At 39.0% G+C, this 24,662-nt stretch overlaps 1 long non-coding RNA gene across 1 annotated transcript; it reads right to left on the bottom strand.

Moving 5' to 3' along the window:
* Positions 1–18,021: 18,021 nt before the first annotated feature.
* On the bottom strand, positions 18,022–23,506 carry LOC129485847 (uncharacterized). The gene is made up of 3 exons (XR_008658789.2): positions 23,390–23,506; positions 23,097–23,152; positions 18,022–18,180 (listed from the first exon to the last, which is right to left on the bottom strand). It is a non-coding gene; the product is annotated as an uncharacterized lncRNA (long non-coding RNA).
* Between the last annotated feature and the right edge of the window lie 1,156 nt (positions 23,507–24,662).

Genomic DNA, 24,662 nt, shown 5'->3' on the forward strand with positions numbered 1-24,662 from the left:
ACATGCCCAGTGCAAAGCACTGACTCCCTCATCAAGAACTAATGAGAGGATCAAATTAGATCAAGACCCAAGTTGGCCACAGACACAAGCCTGTAAGAAGCTTCTGGCCTTCAGACACAGCAGGGGCATCTGCTGGTGGGACTTGAGAGACAGGCTCCAGTTCTCTGAAGGGCTTCCCCAGAACTGGAGAATGAGGAATTCCATGTGTGCTCGCATATGCATTCTACATCTTCATCTGCTGCATGAACTGAATCCTGAAAGGAACATCTGCCCAGGAGGGAGTGCAGATGGCCAGATCTCACTGAGTCGGCAAACAGAACCCTTGCAAGGGGTCGGTCCTCAGGTACAGATGGCCTCCAGGGGAGCCTCCCACCTCGGAGGAAAGCTGCTGGCATCCTGGAGTTCCTAAGCGTGAGAGAGCCAGGTAGTCCAAAATATCTACAGGAAGAGGATTCCACCTGTGCCATCTCAGAAACCAGGTCTTCTTGGAAGATCTATGCTGTGTTTCAAAGGCTTTCCCACAACCCAGAACATCACTAAAGAGAATGAAATTCATTTCAGACTTCTGTTTCCTGAAGCTAATCATACGGTTCCATATAGTGGCTCCCTATTGGTTCTAAGCAATATGCCTTTTGAGGGTCTTTTCAATTCACTTGTGACCTGCTTTCGATCCATTTTGCGTAGCCCTCCAATTGCTAGGCATTTTCACGTGAAACTCAGTATAAGACAGTTTCAGTTCTTTCCTTGTCTCTGTCAGAAGCAGAATGGCAAGGAGAAATGTATACTGGGCTTCTTTTCTTGAATGGTTTTCGTTTTCACACTTCACAGCAGTGGGATTCTTTGTGGCAAGGATTACCCAAAAAACATGAACCCTTTTTCCTGAGGTTTGCCCAACTCCACAAACTTCAAATTTGAGAACTCTGAATTCTTACTGAATCGTTATGTGCACAGAATCATGCATTTTTATAAGCTTAGATATATGCATAAGGATTTTTTTTCATCTAAGGATTTTGATTTCAAAAGTAAGCTCTGTTACAAAACTGTAGTCTTTTCTTTGAGAAAAAGATTCATTTATAGTCCATGTACAAAAAAAAAACCTCAATAAAAATTATGCTATAATGTAGCATAAAACATATTTTCAAAATACAGACATTTACATATTTCTTTCAAAATGAAACTACTCTATACCAACTGGAAGAGATGATCTCATGAGAAATGGCAACATCACTTGTTCATACTAGCTGCAAATTTTACAAATTTGTCCTGGGTTTATAGCTACTTCCAAGGCAGTATCACTCTGCAGCATCAAGAGGGCAGACTTAAATTAGAAGAAAAAATATATTCTTCATAGGAATCCACTGGGATCCCAGCCAAAACACTTGCAGGTTAACATAAGAATGGGTTTGGGCAAACAAAGAAAGAAATGTGGTTTCACTTTAAGTTAATTCAATATCAGTCTAGTTGGGCTGAATTTCTGATTAGTTTAAGGTAAATGATCTTTATTTTCTTATTTTGGGAGGACAAGCAGCTGCTTCCCTTCCTTTCTTACATTGAATTATTCGTTCTTTCCCTCTTGTGTCCCTACAAAGCATGATAATCCATGCATTTTCTAACTGGCTTAGTAAAAGGTTACTTGCTGCTCAACTCTTTTACTGTTGGTCAAAGGAGTAGCTGTCACTCACAGGATAGAGGGCATTATGTTGAGCAACTCATTAAAATGGCCAAAGCCACCCAAACCTGCAACTGGCTGACAAGGAACCTCAATATTAAAATTTCTAAAAGAACAGGCAATTCAGAATATGAGCTTTAGAGAGCTAGAAATGCAGTGATACTGTTACTGTCTTGATTGTCTGAACAAGCTGTTTGAGGCTGCACAGCATCCTCTACTTGGGAGAAAGGCAGAAAGTGTTGACTACTAGACTCAGCTGTCTCTTTTGGAGCCAAGGCATGAAGCAGTCTTGATTTACCACAAGATCACAAATATCCACCTCAACATATTTTAAAATGTGGGTTTTATTATTATTCAGGTGTGAAAAGGCCAACAGTTTAAGAGATGGTGGCCACTGAAAAGATAGTACATTGTTTCCAAAAGGAACTATTATGGTACATTGTGTCTTACAATTTTTTAAGTCAATCATATATTGTGAATATTTCCTCATGGTATTAAATAATATTTTACCACATATTTTCAATAGTTTCAAAGTATTTAACAAATAAATGTAGAGTATTTATGATTCAATCTCCTCTTGTTGGGCTAAGTTTGGTACTAGCATGATGCTACAATGAACATTCCCATAGCAATACCTTTGTCTGCTTTTATAATCTCCTAGAATTAGAATTGCTGGGTTAAGAGTATTAATGTGCTTAACACTTTTTGTACTCATTTGTCTTAGTCCATTGAGGCTGCTATAACAAAATACCATAGACTAAGTGACTTATAAAGAATAAAAATTTGTCCCTCTCAGTTCTGGAGTCTGGAAAATCCAAAATAAAGGTGCTGGCAGATTCGGTGTATCATGAGGGCCCATTTCTTTGTTCATAGACAATGTCTTCTCACTGTGTCCTCACATGATGAAAAGATAGAATGCTGGTCTCTTTGGACTGTCGTTAAGAGCACTAATCCCATTCATGGATGCTCCGCCCTCACAACCTAATCATCTCCCACAGGCCTTACCCAAAACCATCACAGTGGGAATCAGGTTTCAACATATGAATTTTGGAGCATGGTGACACATGCCTGCAATCCCAGCTACTCCACAAACTGAGGTGGGAGAAATGCTTGGGCCCAGGAGTTTGAGTCCAGTCCACAATACAGCAAGGCCCCATCTCTAAAAAAGCAAAGTAATAATAATGTAAATAAATAAGATAAAACATATGAAATTTGTGGGGCACACGAATATTCAGTCCATAACATCATTCATTTGCTCAGCAAATATTTATTGAGATAAATGGTATCCTGAGCACTCTGAACTACTCAGACCAGGCTTTGGTCCACATGCAGCTTACACTTGTGGATGAGGCAGGCAATTCACAATGAAAAAGTAAATTCACGATGTGATTGCAGAGAGTTATGAGTGCTTCAGACAAAAATAAAGTGATGGGGCCTCGATATTTTGCAGAGCATGGTTAGACGGTCTGTCTAAGAGCATGACATGTGAGCAGAGACCACCTCTGTGGGTGTTCCAGGCAGAGAGAAAAAACAGGAAAAACTCGAGGTTGGCCCAATTGAGGACTTGTCAGGCCAAGGTGGCTGGAGTGGAAGGGGCCAGAGGAGGAATATGGGGAAGGTCAGCAGGAGCCAGACCACAAGGTTCTAACCACAGTGGGAAGCTCTTTGCACAGGAGAGTGATATGATTGGTATTCCACACTAAGAACACCATTCTGGTTGCTGGGTGGAGAATGGATGATGGAAGCTGAGGTTCAGTTAGGTGTGTGTTGCAATAGTTCAGACAAGGATAAAAGCGTTTGCTCTGGAGCAAGGAGATAGTGGGGACATTTCTGAATGTGTATTTCAAGGCAAAGACCACAGACTTGCAGATGGACCAGGTGCGAAGTATGAGGGAAAGATGGGCAATTGAAGATGCCCTCTAGAAAAGCCGTGGCACTCAGCACCATAGACCCTCCTTCCCCACAATCTCACCAGCACTGTCGTTTTCCTCTTTGCCAAATTGATAAGGAAAATATTTTTAATTGTTTTCGGTTTCTTGATTATTATTGAGGTTAGGCATGTTTTGGGTTTATGTGTTTGTGTGTGTTTCTTTGATTGTAAAAATAATATTTTTAGCTAAAATTGGTTGCTGTTGTTTGAGATGGAGTTTCGCTCTTGCCACCCAGGCTGGAGTGCGATGGCATGATCTTGGCTCACTGCAACCTCTGCCTCCCAAGTTCAAGTGATTCTCCAGCCGCAGCCTCCCAAGTAGCTGGGATTTCAGGTGCCTGCTACCATGCCCGGCTAATTTTTGTATTTTTAGTAGAGATGGGGTTTCATCATGTTGACCAGGCTGGTCTCGAACTCCTGACCTCAGGTGATCCACCTGCCTACGCCTCCCAAAGTGCTGGGATTACAGGCGTGAGCCACTGCACCTGGCACTGCTAAAATTATTTATCTGAGAAATAGTAAAGATCGATGTATGTCTTCCTCAATAGAATGTGAGTTTCACAAAAGCAAAGGACAAAATAATCTTATTTGTTTTAGTCACTGCTCTATGTCTGGCACCTAAAACAGTGCCTACCACACAGTGATGATAAAAAATGCTAACACTTAGAAACCTTAATATGTGCCAGGCACTCTTCTAAGTGCTTCTCATGCAATGACTCCTATATTACAATCCATTACAGATGAAGAAACTGAGCCACAGAAAGGTTAAGTAATTTGCCTAAAGACACACAGCTAGTAGGTGGTGGAGCTGGGGTCTGACTTTAGAGTTCAACTCTTAACCACTGTGTTCTACTGCCTTTCAATAGTAAGTACCAAGAACCATTTGAGCATAAATTAATTTTCCAATCTGTGAAAGGTGAATAGTAGTATCTATTTAATCTTAAGTGTTTGGAAGAGAAGCATGAGAGTACTTCAATAACTAAACAAAACTAAATAACCCAACACACTACAGAAATCCAGGATATAGTTATTAGAAAAGAGAACTTATTTAAAACACATATGGGAATAAGAAAAGGGTTAGTACATTTGAACTCTAGGATTATGCTTTAAATTCTCATCAGTGAACTCTGTGGTTAAAGACCTGGAGGTGTTAAATGAGACTCTAGAATAAACATTAGTCTTCCGCTCCTTCCCTACACTTGAAAAAGCTCAAATCCATCCCATACTCTCTGCTAATTAGTCCTCCCAAAACATCGCTGAACACACATCCTCATCGTCTTCTCAATTGCCTCTCCCCATTATGGAACACTTTGTTTGTTGCAAGAAGTGTGGCATACAAGGGAAACAGCTCACGTTAGCTCCAGGGAGTGCTGAGTGTGAATCTCAGCTCTCCTAGTGACTAACAGAGTGACCACAAAAGGACCATTTAGTTGACCATCCTCTATGTCTCAGCTGTAAAATAGCAATCATAGGCAATTGTCAGGATCGAGTAAGATGAGGTGTGTTCAGTGGTTAATTTTGTGTCTGGGCCACAAGGTACCCAGACATTTGGCTAAACATTATTCTAGGCAATTCTGTGTGGGTGGTTTTGGCTAATATTAATATCAGAATTGGTCAAAAAGTAAAGCAGATTGTACCCCCGTTTTGTGGGTGGGCCTCATCCAGTCAGTCTAAGGCCTGAATAGAACAAAAAGGCTGACCCTCTGAGTAACAGAGAATTCTTCCTGCCCAATAACCTTCTAACTGGGACACTGCCTTTTTTTTATGACTTCAGACTCAAACTGAAACAGCAACTTCAGTTCCCATCAATTCCTGGGCTTTCAAGACCCATCAGTTCCTGGGTCTTGAGCTTAACAGCCTTTGGACAGGAACTGCACCATCAGCTCTCCTGGTTTTCAAGCCTTCAGACTCAGACTGGAGACAGACCATTGGCTCTCCTAGGTCTCTACCTTGCTGATTCAACATCCAGATCTGAAACTTGCCAGCCTCCATAATTGTGTGAGCCAATTCCATATATATATACACACACACACACATGTATATATACACATACATATGTATATATGTATATACACACATACGTATGTGTATATGTATACACATACGTATGTATATATGTATATACACATACGTGTGTGTATATGTATACACACATGTATATGTATATACACACATACATACGTATATTATATATATACACACATACGTATGTATGTGTATATATATACATGTATATGTATATATATACACATACATACGTATGTGTGTGTGTATATATATATATATAGAGAGAGAGAAAGGATAGAGATGATATAGATATTGATTCTGTTGACTCTGTTTCTCAGGAGAACCCACACTTGAAACAGGATGCTATCTCTCCCCCAGTACATGCAGTAGCTACTCAGCAGATGTGCATCACAGCCAGACATTTCTGGATTTCATTTCTGCTCTGCCATTGTTAGGTGTATAATCAGGGCAAGGCAAGTTAAAGTCACCTGTGCATGCTATAATTTCCTTATCTTTAAAACAGAGGCAATACATTGTTTTTAAGCCTGTTAAGATGATTAAATAAATAAGTTACGTAAATAATCCATAACATGATAAGCTCTCAGGAAGAAGCCTGGGAAAGTTTTGTTCCTTTAATACATCACTTAGTCCATTCACATTCAGAGATAAAGGCTGTTGAAATATTGGCCTTTTTCCATTCAATAACTTTCATCCCATATATTTTTCCTGTACATGCCAGTCTTAAGTCTTACTGTGCTTTGCTTTAGAATGGCACCTTAAATTATATTCTTCGACACAGACACATTAAATAGGCAGTGTTGTATCTCTACCTAGTAATCATTACTTCATTTCCTCCCAGCTTCACCTGTACCTGGGGCCCTCGACCATCTGTTTCACTCCAGCCTCCTCCTCAGTGGTCATCTCTACATGGAGTCCACTTCATTGCCACCATAGCAGCAAGTATTACAAAAGCACAAACCCTCTTACCGGTACATTTCTTATTGCCTTAGTGAATTGAATGTTTTCTGGGCCCTGCCAGAAACATAATCAGGTAGAGTTTGCAGGTCTTAAGTGGTCAGTGCATTTCTTTTCCTTTTCATTTCTCTTTCTTTCCTTTCTTTTTTTTTTTTTTTTTTTGATAGATTTCACTCTGTCACCCAGGCTGGAGTGCAGTGGTGCCATCATGGCTCACTGCAGCCTTGACCTCCCAAGCTCAAGCAATCCTCCCACCTCAGCCTCCCAAGTAGCTGGGAGTACAGTCATGTGCCACCATGACTGGCTATTTTTTTTTTTTTTTTTTGTAGAGACGGAGTCTCACTATGTTGCCCAGATTGGTCTCAAACTCCTAGCTCAAGTGATCCTCCTACCTCGGCCTCCCAAAGTTCTGAAATTACAGGTGTGAGGCACCACTCCTTGCTGCTGCATTTTTTTAACAGCTTTACTGAGATATAATTCACAAACCAGCAGATGTTTAATAGATATTTGTTTTAGCAAATGTTATTGAATATGTTCAATATATCATTGCTAATTGAATTAGCAAATGTTATTGAAATTATCTAAAAGAATCAATCTGCATGGCTATAATGGCTTCAAAACAAAATAAAGCATATATTTTTTTGCCATAATAATACAGTTGTTTAGTTCCAAAGTGGATAACATCCAGCCTAATTTTTTCAGTTAACCTAGCATTTCTATCCTGTAGGTGCCAGTCTGTAAAATAGTGGTTCTCAATCAGAATCACCAGGGATATTTGTTAAGGAACAGATGGTTAGACTCCACCCTGAGAGTTTCTCATTCAGTAAGTCTGAGGCAGGGCTCAGGAATCTGCATTTATAATAGAACAGATGGACACATAGAGGGGAACAACACACACTGAGGCCTTTCAGAGGGTGGAGGGTGGGAGGAGCGGGGAGGATGAAATGATCTGTACAACAAACCCCCAAGACACAAATTTACCTATGTAACAAACCTGTACTTGTACCCCTGAACTTAAAATAAAAGTTAAGAAAAATTAACCACCAACAAAAAAGAAGCTGCATGTCTAACAATTTCTCAGATGAGGCTGATGCAGCAAGTCTAGCTAGCACAGCTGAAAAAAATCCCCTTGAAGAATCTCTCTATATAATGATAGGGCTTTGGCCCTCCCAAAGGGCCCTTGCTGAAATTTGTTACCTGAGAGGACTTCAGCCTTCTGCAGCGCCTCATCATGTGTCAAGAGAAAGCTTGAACGAATGCAAGTTAGGCAATTCTGGGCTTTGAGTCTTGCCTCCCTGGAGACCTCTTAAGAAGCAGCCCATTTCACTGTCTAGCTCTGAGAACTGAGGCTTTCAGCTGGCATGCCAAGCCCGACCCCTTCCTGGAGCTTTCCAGCAACGGTGGTCAGAGTTCACGGAGTTCAGCCTGCTGCTAGAAGAGGACTGGCTTGCACTGGCTGTCCTGCATGTCTTGATTGTTGTCAGATAGGAAGCACACCCCTGTTTCCATTTAGAATGTTTACTATAGGTACCCTTCTAAATAAACCATGCTCTGCCAATAGTCACACTTTTTACTCTAAGTTCTTTGAATAGTATCAGTAAATTGCAAATCCAGGATCTTTATGGTAGCTGAAGGGATGGGGAGTGTACAGAGTCTAATTGTGAAGGTGGCATGTTGCACCTGTTATATTCCTGGTAGGAGGAACCCAGACTTTGACACGAATGCTGAGAAAGTGTAACTTGGAAAGATTGCTGAAAGAGAACAACACTGGAATCAAAATATCACTTTCCCACAAGTCACTTACAGTTCCTATGTGCTTAAATTTTCTGCATCCTCAGAAACAAACAAATAAAAGGAGGGAAGAGTATTAAAAGTATTTTTAAAATAAAATTTTCTAACACAAAAGTAAAAGAACAAAGCTTTAAAAAGAAGCAAGGTCAACGTCTGCTCTGATACAAATCCCAAGGAGTTACACTTAAAGATTTGTAAATATGTATACATTCTTGGGGGCTCAATACATATAATTATTATTAAGACCAAAAGAATACCAGAAAACAGAAAGATATGGAAGATGAAGAACAGAAATCCAAAATGCAAACTACAAAAGTACCTGAAGGGGGCCGGGTGCAGTGGCTCACGCTTGTAATCCCAGCACTTTGGGAGGCCTAGGCGGGCAGACACGAGGTCAGGAGATAGAGACCACGGTGAAACCCCATCTCTACTAAAAATACAAAAAATTAGCCGGCCGTGGTGGCGGGTGCCTGTAGTCCCAGTGAGAGGTGACAGCGTGCTGGCAGTCCTCACAGCCCTCGCTCACTTTCCAGCACCTCCTCTGCCTGGGCTCCCACTTTGGCGGCACTTGAAGAGACCTTCAGCCCGCCGCTGCACTGCGGAAGCCCCTTTCTGGGCTGGCCAAGGCCGGAGCCGGCCCCCTCAGCTTGCGGGGAGGTGTGGAGGGAGAGGCGTGGGTGGGAACCGGGGCTGTGCGCGGTGCTTGCGGGCCAGCGCGAGTTACGGGTGGGCGTGGGCTCGGCGGAACCGGCACTTGGAGCCGCCGGCAGGCCCCACCTGCCCGGGGAAGTGAGGGGCTTTGCACCTGGGCCAGCAGCTGCTGTGCTCAATTTCTCCCTGGGCCTCAGCTGCCTTCCCGCCGGGCAGGGCTCGGGACCTGCAGCCGGCCATGCCTGAGCCTCCGCCGACCTCCTTGGGCTCCTGTGCGGCCCAAGCCTCCCTGACGAGCGTCACCCCCTGCTCCACGGCGCCCAGTCCCATCGACCACCCAAGGGCTGAGGAGTGCGGGCGCACTGCGCAGGACTGGCAGGCAGCTCCACTTGCAGCCCAGGTGCGGGATCCACTGGTGACGCCGGCTAGGCTCCTGAGTCTGGTGGGGATGTGGAGAACCTTTATGTCTAGCTCAGGGATTGTAAATACACCAATCCACACTCTGTATCTAGCTCAAGGTTTGTAAACACACCAATCAGCACCCTGTGTCTAGCTCAGGGTTTGTGAATGCACCAATCCACACTCTGTATCTAGCTACTCTGGTGGGGCCTTGGACAACCTTTATGTGGACACTCTGTATCTAGCTAATCTGGTGGGGACGTGGAGAACCTTTGTGTCTAGCTCAGGGATTGTAAATGCACCGATCAGCGCCCTGTCAAAAAAGACCACTGCGCTCTACCAGTCAGCAGGATATGGGTGGGGCCAGATAAGAGAATAAAAGCAGGCTGCCAGAGCTAGCAGTGGCAACCTGTTCGGGTCCCCTTCCACACTGTGGAAGCTTTGTTCTTTCGCTCTTTGCAATAAATCTTGCTACTGCTCACTCTTTGGGTCCACACTGCCTTTATGAGCTGTAACACTCACGGCGAAGGTCTGCAGCTTCACTCCTGAAGCAGCGAGCCCACGAGCCCACCCGGAGGAACGAACAACTCCAGATGCGCTGCCTTAAGAGCTGTAACACTCACGGCGAAGGTCTGCGGCTTCACTCCTGAGCCAGCGAGACCATGAACCCACCAGGAGGAAGAAACTCCGAACACATCTGAACATCAGAAGGAACAAACTCTGGACACGCCGCCTTTAAAATAACTGTAACACTCACTGCGAGGGTCTGCGGCTTCATTCTTGAAGTCAGTGAGACCAAGAACCCACCAATTCCGGACACAACGGCTACTCGGAGAGGCTGAGGCAAGAGAATGGCGTAAACCCGGGAGGCGGAGCTTGCAGTGAGTGGAGATTGCACCACTGCACTCCAGCCTGGGCGACAGAGCGAGACTCCGTAACCCCCCCCCAAAAAAAAAAAGTACCTGAAGGGCAAAATTAAAATTAATAATCAAGATATAATTTTTTAAGATCCAGAATTAAAAAAAAAATTATTGGAAGAACTATAAATTAAAAGAAAAATCACTGCCTCATGTTCAATAAATAAACAGAAACTAACTCTGGAAGGTAACTATTAAAATGCTTCAACTTTGGGAATACAGAGTTCACCATTTTAAATGAGCCAAAATTAGAATGTCTTCAGGTTGCTTTACCGATATACCAAGATAATAGGATTAGAGCTTCAGAATTTTTAAGGAAAAAAGTCCGATCTAAGAACGATATACACAGCCAAGCTGTAAGTTGTAGGAAAGACAAAGATTTTCAAATGGTCTATCTTTTAGAAAACCTCCAGAACATCATCTCTGCAGCGATCACATGGAGTGTTAACCAGCTCACCAAACCCTGGGACAGGAGCATAAGAAGGAGTCTTTGGAGGGGAAAGCTGATGTAGAAACGCAGCCTGGTATCCAGTAAAGTCAAGTTTCCTTTTTTTCTTTTAAAAATAAGCAAATGTTAGTAGAAAAAGATAGTGAGTTGATATTAACAGAGTAAGAGCAAATCGAAGAAAAAAAGGAGATTGATATTGCTGAAACATTTAACTAATGGGAGTAATAATTAAAAGTAGGACAAAATAAAAAATAATGAAGTGCCTCATATTAAGAAAATAATGAATAGAAGAAAGGGGGAGCCACAAAACACAAAAATGTCTTATCCTCCATAGACAAGATATCACAGTAATTGTGTTTAAATGTACAGACATAAAGTAATGTTAGACTAGAAAACATGCCAAAAGTGATTGTGGCTAATTTATTTTTTTTTTTGAGAGGGAGTCTTGCTCTGTCGCCAGGCTGGAGTGCAGTGGTGTGATCTCACCTCATTGCAACCTCTGCCTCCCAGGTTCAAGTGATTCCCCTGCCTCAGCCTCCGGAGTAGCTGGGACTACATGCGAGCGCCACCACACCCAGCTAATTTTTTGTATTTTAGTAGAGACAGGGTTTCTCTATGTTGACCAGGATGGTCTCAATCAATTGTGGCTAATTTTATAGTAATAAATTAATGACTACTCCAATTAAGGATGCTCATGGACTGTTTAAAATTAGTCATAAGTAATGGTAAGTGTAGGACATTAAACTTTCAAATTATTCTAATGTGAAAAAGAAAACAGTACAGTCCATTAACATTCATAATATAAATGAAAAAATATAAAAGTTCAACTTTAAAAAACATAAAATAGGAAGATAGAGAATTAACAAAGAACATAAAATTATGTAGAAAACTCATCAAGATATCCTATTTAATTATTTAAATCCGTGCATGAACTTACAGATGCACATAAAGCACAAAGAGAGTCAATAGTCTAAAATGTAATGTGGGCAAATATTATTAATGAGCTTTTGCATGTAAGAGAAGAAGATCATTATGTTGTGATGGTAGATATAAGTTATTTATAAAAACATAACACTTTTTGGAAAAAAAAGATTTGAATGCACCTTAAAATCAATAATGAAAAAATACAGACAGCAAAAAAATGTTAAAAACGGAAGAATAAACAAAAAGTCATATTGTATTTGGATATTTTTATTTTTATAAATATACAAAAATCTCTAAATTTTAATTAATATTTAAACTGAAATATAATCAGCATCCAAAAGAACAAACATCATAACCAACTACTTATTATTTCAGAAATAGAATTATGATTTAATATTTAAGATCTAATAAAAATACATCAAAAATCTGTACAATCAAATTTATTTGTTCAGCAGATGCTGTAATTAATTGATTTTATTCTCAATGGTGTACTAATTAAACTCAAAAGCAAAACAAAGAAGCCTACCGCTATCCTTTTTATTTTAAAATGTATTAGAGATTTTTTTTTTTTTTTTTTTTTGAGACGGAGTTTCACTCTTGTTGCCCAGGCTGGAGTGCAGTGGCGTGACCTCGGCTCACCACAACCTCTGCCTCCCAGGTTCAAGAGATTCTCCTGCCCTAGCCTCCCAAGTAGCTGGGACTACAGGCACCTGCCACCAGGTCTGGCTAATTTTTTGTATTTTTAGTAGAGAGGGGTTTCATGAGGTTTCACTATGTTGGCCAGGCTCCTGGTCTCGAACTCCTGACCTCGTGTTCCGCCCGCCTCGGCCTCCCAAAGTGCTGGGATTACAGGCATGAGCCACCGCGCCCAGCTAGAGATTTTTAATAATGCAAAATTTTAGGACAAATAAGAAAAATATGTATTAGAAAGAGACAAATTAATAACTAAAGATGACATGATTTTGTATACATGAAAAAAAATCCAAAAGAATCATGTGAAAACCACCTAAAGTCATAAAATAATTTATGTAGAATAGTTAAAGTTCAAGATAAATTCTGAAAAATCAGTATCACTTCTTTGTGCTGGCAATAACTATTTAAATGATATATCATTTCTAAAAAAGATAGATCCAGATTTCATTTATAATAGGAAGGAAACAATACAACAGGTAAATTTAATGAAAGAAATTTAGAAAGTGTATTTTGAAAGTCTAAGTATTACTGTATTATTAAAATTTTAAATATATAAGGAGATTTATCATCTAGGTTTACAGTATTCTTAAAAATTAGAAAACTTGATTTTTCCACCCATATTATTTTTCAGTTGAATGCAGTATCAATATAGTTATGGAATTTAGAAAACACTGATAGTTCACAAGGAAAAATCTACATGTGAGGATGACAAAAAAACTGAAAAAATGCACAATAAGGATATTTCCTTCTATTAGTTACTAAAACTTATCATAAAGAAATAATAATTCAAACAGAGGGGTGTTAAAGGAAAACAAAAACTATTCAATGAAACAGGAGTCCAGAAATAGACCTTGTTATCTATAAAAACTCAGTAGTTGATAAAGTAAGCTTTCTAAAATAATCATAAAATAATTTTTAATAAATGATTTAAAATTCAGATATATATATATATATATACATTTTAGAGGAAAATATATTAGCAATATGTCTTACAGCATATACCAGAATAAATTGCAAATAGAATTAAAGAGTTAAGTAGAAAATGATGAACTGAGTCCATACAAAAGTGTTAATAGAGCTCACTGCCACCACCACCACCACCACCACCACCACCACCGCCACCACAACCAGGATAATGAGACTTAAAAGTTATAGACAAGATAAATGTTTATATAACAAAATGTGCTAGATGGTAAAAATGGCCACAGTTTTTTGCAGTTCTTCTCATCAACAAGTGGAGTCTATTTCTCCACTACTTGAATCTGGACTTACTTTGAAACTTTCTTTCATCAGTAGAATGCCATGGAAGTCATATTGTGCAAGTTCTAAGCTTGGGCCTCATGATGCCTTAAATGCATGCTTCTACTTTTTCTCTTGGAACCTCTGTTGCCATGTGAGCAAGTACAGCTTGGCCTGCTGGATGGTAGGACATCACGTAGGGCAGAGACAAGCCATTCCAGCTGAACCATCTCAGACCAGACAACCCCCAGCTAACCAGGCAGCTGCCAGCAAATGTTTGAGTGAGTTTAGTCAGCCATAATTGGCCCAGCCACCCAGCTAAGCCAGCCCAAACTGCTGACCCATGAACTAAGTAAGTGTTAAGGCTCTAAGCTACTAAGTGTTGAGCTGGTCTATTACACAACAATAAATAACATATTCTGAGTACTCAAATAGAGAAAACTATCAGTGCAGGATCCTTGAGAAACAGATGGGATTTATTATACAGAGAAAAGATCGCTCAGAATATGTGCAAGAATTCTCAGAAGAGGATTACATTAAATGATGAGAAGAGCATGATAGCTCACATCCCAGGAGAAAGCTGAGATTAGGAAGAAGCATGAGGCAAATGAGTATTGAATTCACTGGGATACAGACATGACTATAGGAAGGCTAAATGACCTCTGCATATTTTCCCCCAATCCCAGAAGCTAGTTAGTATAAAAAGAATGAATGTCTCCTGTGATAGTAGTCATGTTTAGGGCAGAGGGATTGAGCAATACCTCACATGGCTAGTTTTGCCTGGGAAGTAACAGAGGGTATCCAAGACCAAAAGAGATGCAAAGTATGCTCTCTGACTACAATGGAATTAAATGAGAAATCACTAACAGAAAGATAGCTGGAAGATACCAAAATAATTAAAGATTAAACAACACAGTTCTGTATAACACAGGGGCCAAAGAGCAAGTCCTAAGAGGAATTTGAGAATATTTGGAACTAAATAAAAATAAAAGCGCTAATCATAAAAATTTGGTGGATGCAAAAAAAAAAGCAATGTTTAAAATGAAATTTGTATCACTGAATGCATATATTATAAAAGAATAAAGATCTAAAATCAATAATCTAAATGTCCATCTTATGAAACTAGAACAGGAAAAGCAAACCAAATCCAAAGTAAACAGATGAAAAGAAATAAAAATTACAGCAGAAAGCAATGGAATTTTAAATAGGAGATCAATAGAGAAAATCAATGAAACCAAAAGCTGATTCTTTGAAAGGATCAAAATTGATAAACCTCTAGCCCGCCTAACTAAGGAAGAAAAAACATTAATTAATAACATAAGAAATTTAAAAAGATCCTCATTACTGATCCTATGGACATTGAAAGGACAGTAAAGGAATATTATGCATAACTCTATGCCCCCAAATTTGAAAACTTAGTTGAAACTGGTCAATTCCTTATAATACACAATCTACCAAAACTCAGACAAGGACAAATAGATAATCTGGATAGATAAACTAGATATCTACATATCTATATCTACATACATATACATATAGGAAGAGGTTAAAAAAAAAGTTTACAACCATTGACCCAGTAATTCTTTGGAAAATTAATATTTTAGGAAGAAATTCAATATAATACAATATAATATAATATAAACTTACATGGCTATTTCTATGTCCAGACAAAGTGCAGCAACAAAGAATAGATTTCTTCTAGCTTAAGTGAGCATAAAACCGGACAAAATATATGAAAAACAATTTTCAGACATAAGACCACAGCCAGTGCAGTAATTTTGGAAAAAAAAGAAAAAAAAAAAGTATGCCTTACAATTACACCAACTTACAGCCCAGAGACAGTCTCCAGGACACAGTACCAAAATGGGTACTCTGAACAGAGCTTAATGTTTTTGCTAAGCTGGGAAGACAAAGATTGGACTTTTGGGAGGGCAAGGCAGTTAGAATTTGTAGGACAGAATGCTGGAGAAAAGAGAGATTTTTCAAAGAGAGAGCATTCCGAAGATATAAAAACAGGTCCACTTGAGTCTTTGACTCACATGGTCTGTCTTTGTGTGAGAGAAAACTAAATGAGGCAGGAAAATATAACCTGTAACCATGAAAAAAGCTCAATCACAGAAACATACAAAGAAATTAAAGAGATGATGGAATTAACCAATGAGGGCCTCAAAACAGAATACGTTGTTAAATGACCATAATAAAAAATAATGGAATATATAAAAAAGAGTTTCTAGAGATAAAAATTACAATATCTGGAGCTAAAAATACATTGGATAAAAAACACTACAGAATAAAAATTCAATGTGCTTGAATACATAGTAATAGAAATTATTTTTTAAATGTAAAGAGAGAAATAAACAATGAAAAAGTAAACAGAACACCGATATCCTTGGGGATGTTATCAACTTATCTAAGATACACATAATCAAAGCCCAAAAGGGGAAAGAAACAGAAATATTTTTAAAGAACAGCTAAAATTATTCCAAATTTGATTAAAATTATAGTCTCACAGATCTAAGAAGTTAAAGAAAAACCCAAGCAAAAGAAACAAAGAAACCACACCAAGGCACATTATAATCAAATTAGTAAAAGTAAATTAAGGAGAATATCTTAAAACCAGCTAGTAGAAAAGAAGACACAAAGATAAGAATGACAGACAACTTCTCATTAGAAACTATGCAATATAGACAACGATTAAAATGATTCACATCTTTAGGGTCCAGAAAAAAAAATTAGTTAGCCTAGAATTCTTTACTCAGTGAAAATATCTTTCAAAAGTGAAGACAAAGTAAAAACTTCTCAGACAAGAAACAGCAAAGAGAATTAATCACTATCAGACGTAAACTACAAAAAATATCAAAGGAAATTCTTCAGGCAAAAACAAAAGGAAAATAATACCAGAAGGAAATATAGGACTACACAAAGAAATGAATACTTGAATACTGACAAAAGATTAATATGTGGGTGTATATATATATATATATATATAACCATTTTTCTCATTTTCATCTTCTTAATTAACTGTTATTATACTACTGAAGAAAACAATCACATACTCAAAGTGTAGCTAACAGGCAAATATTAGATATAACATAAAAGCTTAAAACAAGCTTAATCTAAAGGAGGCAGGAAAAGAGGAGGGAGACAACAAAGAACAAAAGGATAAACAGAAAAGAAAAAGCAGGGTGGTAGATTTAAACCTAACCAATCAATGATTATCTTAAACAAATTAAGTCTAATTGACCCATTTAAAAACCATAGATTGTTAGATTGGATTAAAAAGCAAGAGCACTCATCATCACTGGCCATCAGAGAAATGCAAATCAAAACCACAATGAGATACCATCTCACACCAGTTAGAATGGCCATCATTCAAAAGTCAGGAAACAACAGGTGCTAGAGAGGATTTGGAGAAAGAGGAACACTTTTACACTGTTGGTGGGACTGTAAACTAGTTCAACCATTGTGGAAGACAGTGTGGTGATTCCTCAGGGATCTAGAACTAGAAATACCATTGGACCCAGCCATCCCATTACTGAGTATATACCCAAAGGATTATAAATCATGCTGCTATAAAGACACACGCACATGTATGTTTATTGTGGCACTATTCACAATAGCAAAGACTTGGAACCAACCCAAATGTCCAACAACGATAGACTGGATTAAGAAAATGTGGCACATATACACTATGGAATACTATGCAGCCATAAAAAATGATGAGTTCATGTCCTTTGTAGGGACATGGATGAAACTGGAAACCATCATTCTCAGCAAACTATTGCAAGGACAAAAAACCTAACACCGCATGTTCTCACTCATAGGTGGGAATTGAACAATGAGAACACATGGACACAGGAAGGGGAACATCACACTCCGGGGACTATTGTGGGGTGGGGGGAGGGGGGAGGGATAGCATAAGGAGATATACCTAATGCTAAATGACGAGTTAATGTGTGCAGCACACTAACATGGCACATGTATACATATGTAACCTGCACATTGTGCACATGTACCCTAAAACTTAAAGTATAATAATAATAAAATTAAAATAATAATAATAATAATAAAATTAGTTATAATTCCTCCCAAAAAAAAAACAAAAAAAAAGCAAGAGCACTTTAAATTTTAAAACACAGGTCAAAAGTGAGAAGATCTGTGGTCCATTTGGGGTTAATTTTTGTGTATGGTGTGAGGTAAAAGTATGTGGTTTGTTTGCTTGTTTGTTGCATGTGGATATCCAACATTGTTGAAAAGACTACCCATTCCCCCATTTAAAAGCTTTGGAAACTTTGTTGAAAGAAATCAATCGATCATAAAGTTAAGAGTTTATTTTTGGACTCCGTTCTGTTCCATTGACTTATATGTTTTTCCTTGGGCCAATGTTGTACTTTGCTGTGGCTTTCTAGCTGGTTTTGGAGTTGATTAGCATAAGTCCTCCACCTCTGTTCTTTCCAAAATTGTTTAGCTAATCTGGGTCCCTTGCATTCTCATGTAAATTTTTGAATAAATTTGTCAGCTTCTTCAAAGGAATCTGCTAAGATTTTAATAAGAGTTGTGTTAAATATGTAAATCAATTTGAGGAAAATTGCTATCTTCACAATATCAAGGCTTCCAATTCATGAACATGAAATGTCTCTCCATTTATTTAAATCTTCACTGTTTTCTCAGCAATATTTTGTAGTTTTCAATTACTAGTCATGTACTTCTTTTATTAAAGTTATTTCTAAGTATTTTCTCTTTGATAATATAATGAATGAAATCATATTCTTAAATTCATTCTCAGATTTTTCATTCCTCACATATAAAAACATAATTGAATTTTGTATCTTAAACAAGCAATCTTTCTATATTTGCTTATTAGTTCTATTGGGGGCTTTTGTTGTTGCTGCTGCTGTTATTGTCAACTACATTCAAAACCACATCATCTGCAAATAGTTTTACTGTTTTTCAAAAAGCAAAAAACTGGAGGAAGAGATATCATGCAAACACTAAGCTACAGTGACTATATTGATATCAGACTAAGTAGACTTTAAGACAAAAATAATCTTACAATGGAAAAGATGGATATTTTATAATGATAAAAACAAGACTATATGGTAACATTAAATGAGTAAATCTAATTATAGAACTTCAAAATTTATTAACTAAAATCTAATAGAATTGAAAGTAGAAGTAGACAAGTCCTTAATTGTAGCTGGAAATTTAAACAATTTTCTCCCAGTAATTGATAAAACAGGTAGACAGAAAATCAGTAAGGATGTAAAAATTGTTATCAAACAACTCAACCTAATTGATATTTATAGAACATTTCCTCCAATAACAGCTTAAAACACATTTTTGAGTGTGCAGGAAATATTTACGAAAATAGATCATACTCTGTACTACAAAGCAGATATCATCAATAAAGTTAAAATACTTGAAATTATAAAATGCATATTCTCTGACCACAGAGAAATAAAACAAGAAATCAATAACAGAAAGGTATATGAAAAATCCCCAAATATAATAACACACTTCTAAACAACTGATGGATTAAAGAAGAAAGCACAAGATAAATTATTTTGAAATGAGTCAAAATGAAAACACATCAAAGTTTGCGGGATAAAGTAAGACAGTCCTTGGAAGGGAAATTTATAATATTTAGTGCTTATCTTGAAAAGAAAAACCTCAAATCAATGATCTAAACTTCTACCTTATGAAAGTAGAAGAAGAAAAGCCAGTGTAATCTAAAATAAGCTAAATAAAGACAAGAACAGAAATTAATGAAATAGAAAACAGAGAAACAATAAAGAAATATTAATGTAACCAAAAGCTGCCTCTTTGAAAAGACTAATAATTGATAAAACTCTAGACAGATTGACCAGAAAAAGAGGGACTCATAGATATCATTCAGATATTTAAAGAAATATTGTGAACTTCATGCCAATTAACTCACCAATTGGGTAAAACAGACAGATTTCTTGAATGACACTGATTACCAAAACTGACACAAAAAGAAATAAAAAATCTGAAGAGTCCTCTATAATTTAAATGATTGGATTTGTTATTTAAAAGCTTTCCCAGAATGATACCTTCAAGCCCAAATAGCTTCACTGGCAAATTCTGCCACACATTTGGAACTAGTAATATCAGTTACATTAATTCTTTCAGAGAATAGAAAAGGAAAGAATATTCTCCAACTCCTTTTATGAGGCCAGCATTACCCTGATAGCAAAAAATAAAAACATTACAATGAAAGAAAATTATATACCAACATCCCTCATGAAAATAAACACAAAATTACTGAATAGGAATGGGAGTCAGTGCATGACTTAGGCTGAAACAACAGGATGCTGCCCTCCAGGACTTTGATTCTGACAAGAGTTGACATAATAAAGCAGGGATAATTAGAAGATATTCGTCCAACTACAGAGAAGTGACAGAGGCAACAAATGCCCAACCACAATGCTGGTGAGTACTCCCGAGTCATACTCTTCCTGGAAGAAGGCTTTGGCTGCTCTCTGTGGCCACATTTCTCTTGATCCTTGCCCATTGTCTAGTTTAGTGTTCTAACTTTTGATGAATTTTGTGGACTATCCAAAGGCCTTTCCATAAATGCACTTCTGCTAAATTTAGCAACTAAAAACTTGAACAGTAAATCAAGTTCTGCTAAAACTTTTACAACTAAGAACCTGGACTAGTATAGAAATTGGTAGCAAAGAGTGACTTACACAGGCCCCCACAGAAATGGAGGGACTTTAGGATTGGATAACTGACCTCATTGGGATGAAGGCTGTGAAAATTTAATTAGTATTCTGGGATAATAATCTAGCATAACAGTTCATTAAATTATCACCTATGGTCATCAGAAAAGAAGAGTTCATTCAATCTAAGGCATTGTTCAAAAAATATTTTCAGGGCTCCCCCTCTCCAATTTCTCAGCTTGATTCTCTCTGCATTGGCCTTATTATTAGAATTTATCCATGTATATTTACAGATAGCTATAATCAGCTGTAGATTTACAGGCTTTGAAGTCACAATATCTGAAAGAAAGAGACCTCTCCCCTCTCTCACTACAAACATTTATGAAACTGTTTTTTAAAAAGACTCCAGTCATGCATGGAATCTATGGCCATCTGGGCTTCACCATGGTGTCCACAGATATAGGATGCACTTACTGGCCAGCCTGTATCATGTGCCAACTCCTGTGGCAGAGAAGACAGAGTCTTTTGATTGGCAGCCCCACCTTATTCATATGGAGTGGAGGAGAAATGTTCCCAAAATGAAAGAATGTTGGACAAACAAAAAGCAATCATTGACCGCTACCGAGAGAAAAGGCAAAGATGAAGAAAAGACACGAAGTGATCTATGGATAAGAGTCCCCTTTGAGAAAGTTGGAGAGGATGGACTCAAGAGTCCAGGTGGAGGGACTGACTTCAGATCAGAAGGGGACGTGTCCTTTCTCTACTGTGTATATGTACTAAGCTGCCTCAAATCCTTAACTAATTAAAAGTAATAGTATCTATGACATAATTGACAGTGCAAGGCCATTGTGTCCTTGAACATAAACCAGTTTAAGCAACTAGCACTTTGGCTATTTGCACCCTTGCTGATCAACCGTTAATATGACAATATTTACATTACTAATAAAATTTCTGTTATGTTAAAATATGAACCATAGTGTACCCATTTGGCATATTTGTTTGCCATTTTTAGTAGTCCTATGTGCTAGATTATAAAAAAATGAAATTTATAGGTTGACCATAGAGGCCAAATGTATAATGGTTAAGAGTGCAGATTTGGAAACAAGCAGAACTGAGTTTCAATACTGTCTACACCACTTGTCACTTATGTGACCCTAGGAAAGTTACTTAATGTTGAAGTCATGTGAAATGTTCTGCAGAGGTCCTAGAACACATTTAAGTTCTTAGTAATATGTGTTATCTATGGTTATTTATCATGACTCTAAAACATTAAAGCCCATTCATTCAATGTATCACCCTCAACTCCTCATCATTCAGATTCTTTTCTAATTCAGTCAGAATTAGTAAGGTTTGACTGTACATATATAAAATAATGTATAAATATTGAAATACAGGGCCACATAAGCAACTGATCATTGTGCTTTTTATTTCATCTTTTTTTTTTAAGAAAAAAATCCTCTAGATTTTCCTCATCCAGAAATCCTTCCCAGACAGCCCCTTTAAGAACTGTAGCTCTTTCAGGATTCTTCATTATACTGAAAGAATTTAACCTTATTTATGTTGTCCAGTCAAAAACTTGGTAGTTCACTTTTAAGAGCATGTTTTCTAAACATCTCTGGTAAATGGAAATTTTGACTTTATGCCCGGGACACCCTGAGAGCTGCTCCTACAGAAAAAAAAGCTAAGAGGATAATAAATCCCAAGTCCTTTTTTAATTTTTTTTTCTCTCTGAACAAGAGTTGTTTTAGTTAAACTTGCATTCGCTTTTCTCTGAACGCTGCCCCCGCTCTCCTCGGACCATTGTGTTTAGTACAGGACTTTTGACTCAGCCATCATTACTCACACTTTACTGATTTTACTTTAAACACTGTTGGCTAAAACGACAATTTATCAAGACTGTTTTGCCTAGCAGTTGGGGATAATTTATTTTCCCGTTGAAGGGTTTGATATTTATTAGCGCGGCAGCGGGCCGGTCAGCAGAGATCCACACTCCAGGGGACAGGCTCTGAGACCAGCTTCATGGCCTCTGCTCCGCCCTCTCCCGCTCCCAAGCTCCTAAGGCAATTCCAAGCTGGTGCCTGAGGATGCTGAGGGGAGAGACAACTGTGGGGCTCTTTCTTTTGGGTAAAGGAAGCTCAGGGTGTTCTGCTTCCCTCCGCCGGGAAGCTGGACCCACAGCTGTGAAGATGCATAGCCAGTAATCCCAGGGGGAGAGGTGAGCCCCCAAAGCCTCTTCTCATCGGTAGAGTCTCCGAGATCCCTGGTGTGCAGACGAGGACTCATCACAGAAATATGTGTATCTGTACAGAGAACTCGCCCAACTTCAGAAGCCAAACAGCATCTGGTTACAAGAGATTACTCAGGTAAGTTGGGGGCTGTTTGAGAAATGGAGAATCCCAGACCTCTAATGCCAACGGGAAACACCGCATCTTTGTAGTGCAGTCAGAGTGCCTGGCAAGGGTAGGCTTTTAGTAATAATTTACTGTTGAGGCAAATGAATAACTGAAAGAAAGGAATTTGAGTTTACTGTGTGCCTGGCACTGTACTAGATTTACATACATCATTTTTGTTTCATCCTTCCGATAACCCCAAGGATGAGTATTGGTTTCCAATGGGCTCTGGGAAGTTCTGTAAATTGCCTATATTTGACAGCAAATAAGTGGGAGAACCTGGGAACAAACGCAGATCTGTCTGAAACCATGCCCTTCTGATGCTTCATACCACTTGCCTACCGAAGGAAGGCCATGGAAAGCTGGCCCGGACATACCAGTGTGGTGCCTGGAGTCCCCTCCACTGGAGTCACTCCTTGAATTAGGGCATTATCTGTAACAGAAATATGTTATCTAAGTAATCCATTAGCACTCAGGCCACATTAGTAGGAAGGGATTTTAAATTTTTTGCTTTTCCAGAGTGGAAGGAATGGGACATGGCACAGCTAAATTTTGATGCTTCAAGTTTACACACTTGTGGTGTTGAGAGTGTAAGGAGGAACCGACTTAGAAAATGCCGTTGTGTGTGGGTCTGCCACACACAAGAGTGAGAGCATATGAAAACACACACCTGCAGGAGGACGAAGGGAAGGAGAAGGTCGATGGGCTTTCATGCCCCCATCACAGCTGATGCACCAAGCTTCAGGTGCTGGGAGATCCGAGGTCTTAGAAGTTTCCAAACGTTTGTGGTGGGCCCATTATGTGCTAGGCACTGTGCTGAAACTAAGGTTATAAAACTAGATCAGATAGAGTCCCCATGCCTGAGGAGTTTACAATATTTGCCCCTGAGAAGTTGGGGAAATCCGTAGCTTGTCAGGGGAAGGAAAAACTCATGGAAACAACTTGGGAAAAAAAGAGGAAGCAGGTTAGGAAAGGAGGTGAGGGGAACTGAAGATGGAATTCGGCTCCTCCCAGGGCTCTGTGGAGGCACCACAGCAGTGGCATCTGCCCAGGCAAAGGTAAAGCCCATCCACTTCAGAGCAGCTTCGTCTTTAGAAAGGAGGCCTCCAGGCTCAGCCAGCCCTCAGAACCCACTGGCTGGTAGAACCTTCTTATTCCCTAGGAGCTCACTTGAGGGGATGAAAGATGGGTGAGGGAAAGGGATTGCACTCCCCTTCTTCCCAGCACAGAGGAATTTGATGTTGGCACTAACCCAGAGGGAACTGCCCCTTTGTCTATCAACTCTACTTTCTCCTTTGCTATCCTTACAGAGTAGCCCTCCCTGTGTGCTCTTCACTCACCCACCTCACTCCTCAGCCTGGACTGTGTAACACTGCCATAAAGAAATGAGGTGGGGAACATGCCTCCACTGTAGAGTGAACTGCTCAGAAAACAAATTCACTGAGGGATAGATTCCACTTTGAGAACTTCAGGGGAGGCTTATTTCGGACTTGCAGTGGTGGGAGATTGACAGCAGCCTGAAGGACAAGCAACAGATGGTGCCGAAGTTCCACCGCTGTTGCGTCACCATGGAAAGCGGTTGCAACACCCAAATTGACCAGCAGTTCATCAGGGCCCTGGCCCCCGGGCCTCCCGCTGTGGCCAATCAACTCATTGTTTGAAGGACCCAGTTCATTGTTTTGTTGAGTCCACCATGAAACAAAATTCTTTCCGGAGCCTTGATTAGCCTTATTAGAACTCATAAAACTTTTTCAGTCTGTCCAAATGTCTCCATTTTCTTCTAGATATTTGTGGCCGGGGGTATTTTTGCTGTCCGTTTTCAATTAGTAAAGAAATGCAGCAAAAAAATAAAAAGAAGAGCAAATTGGAATCTGGACGCATTGCTTCTTAATACCGTGTAAAAAAAATTGTGACAGAGGAAGGGGGTGAGATATAGAAAATAC

Source organism: Symphalangus syndactylus, chromosome 7 (assembly GCF_028878055.3).
Source record: "Symphalangus syndactylus isolate Jambi chromosome 7, NHGRI_mSymSyn1-v2.1_pri, whole genome shotgun sequence".
Classification (NCBI taxonomy): Eukaryota; Metazoa; Chordata; class Mammalia; order Primates; family Hylobatidae; genus Symphalangus; species Symphalangus syndactylus.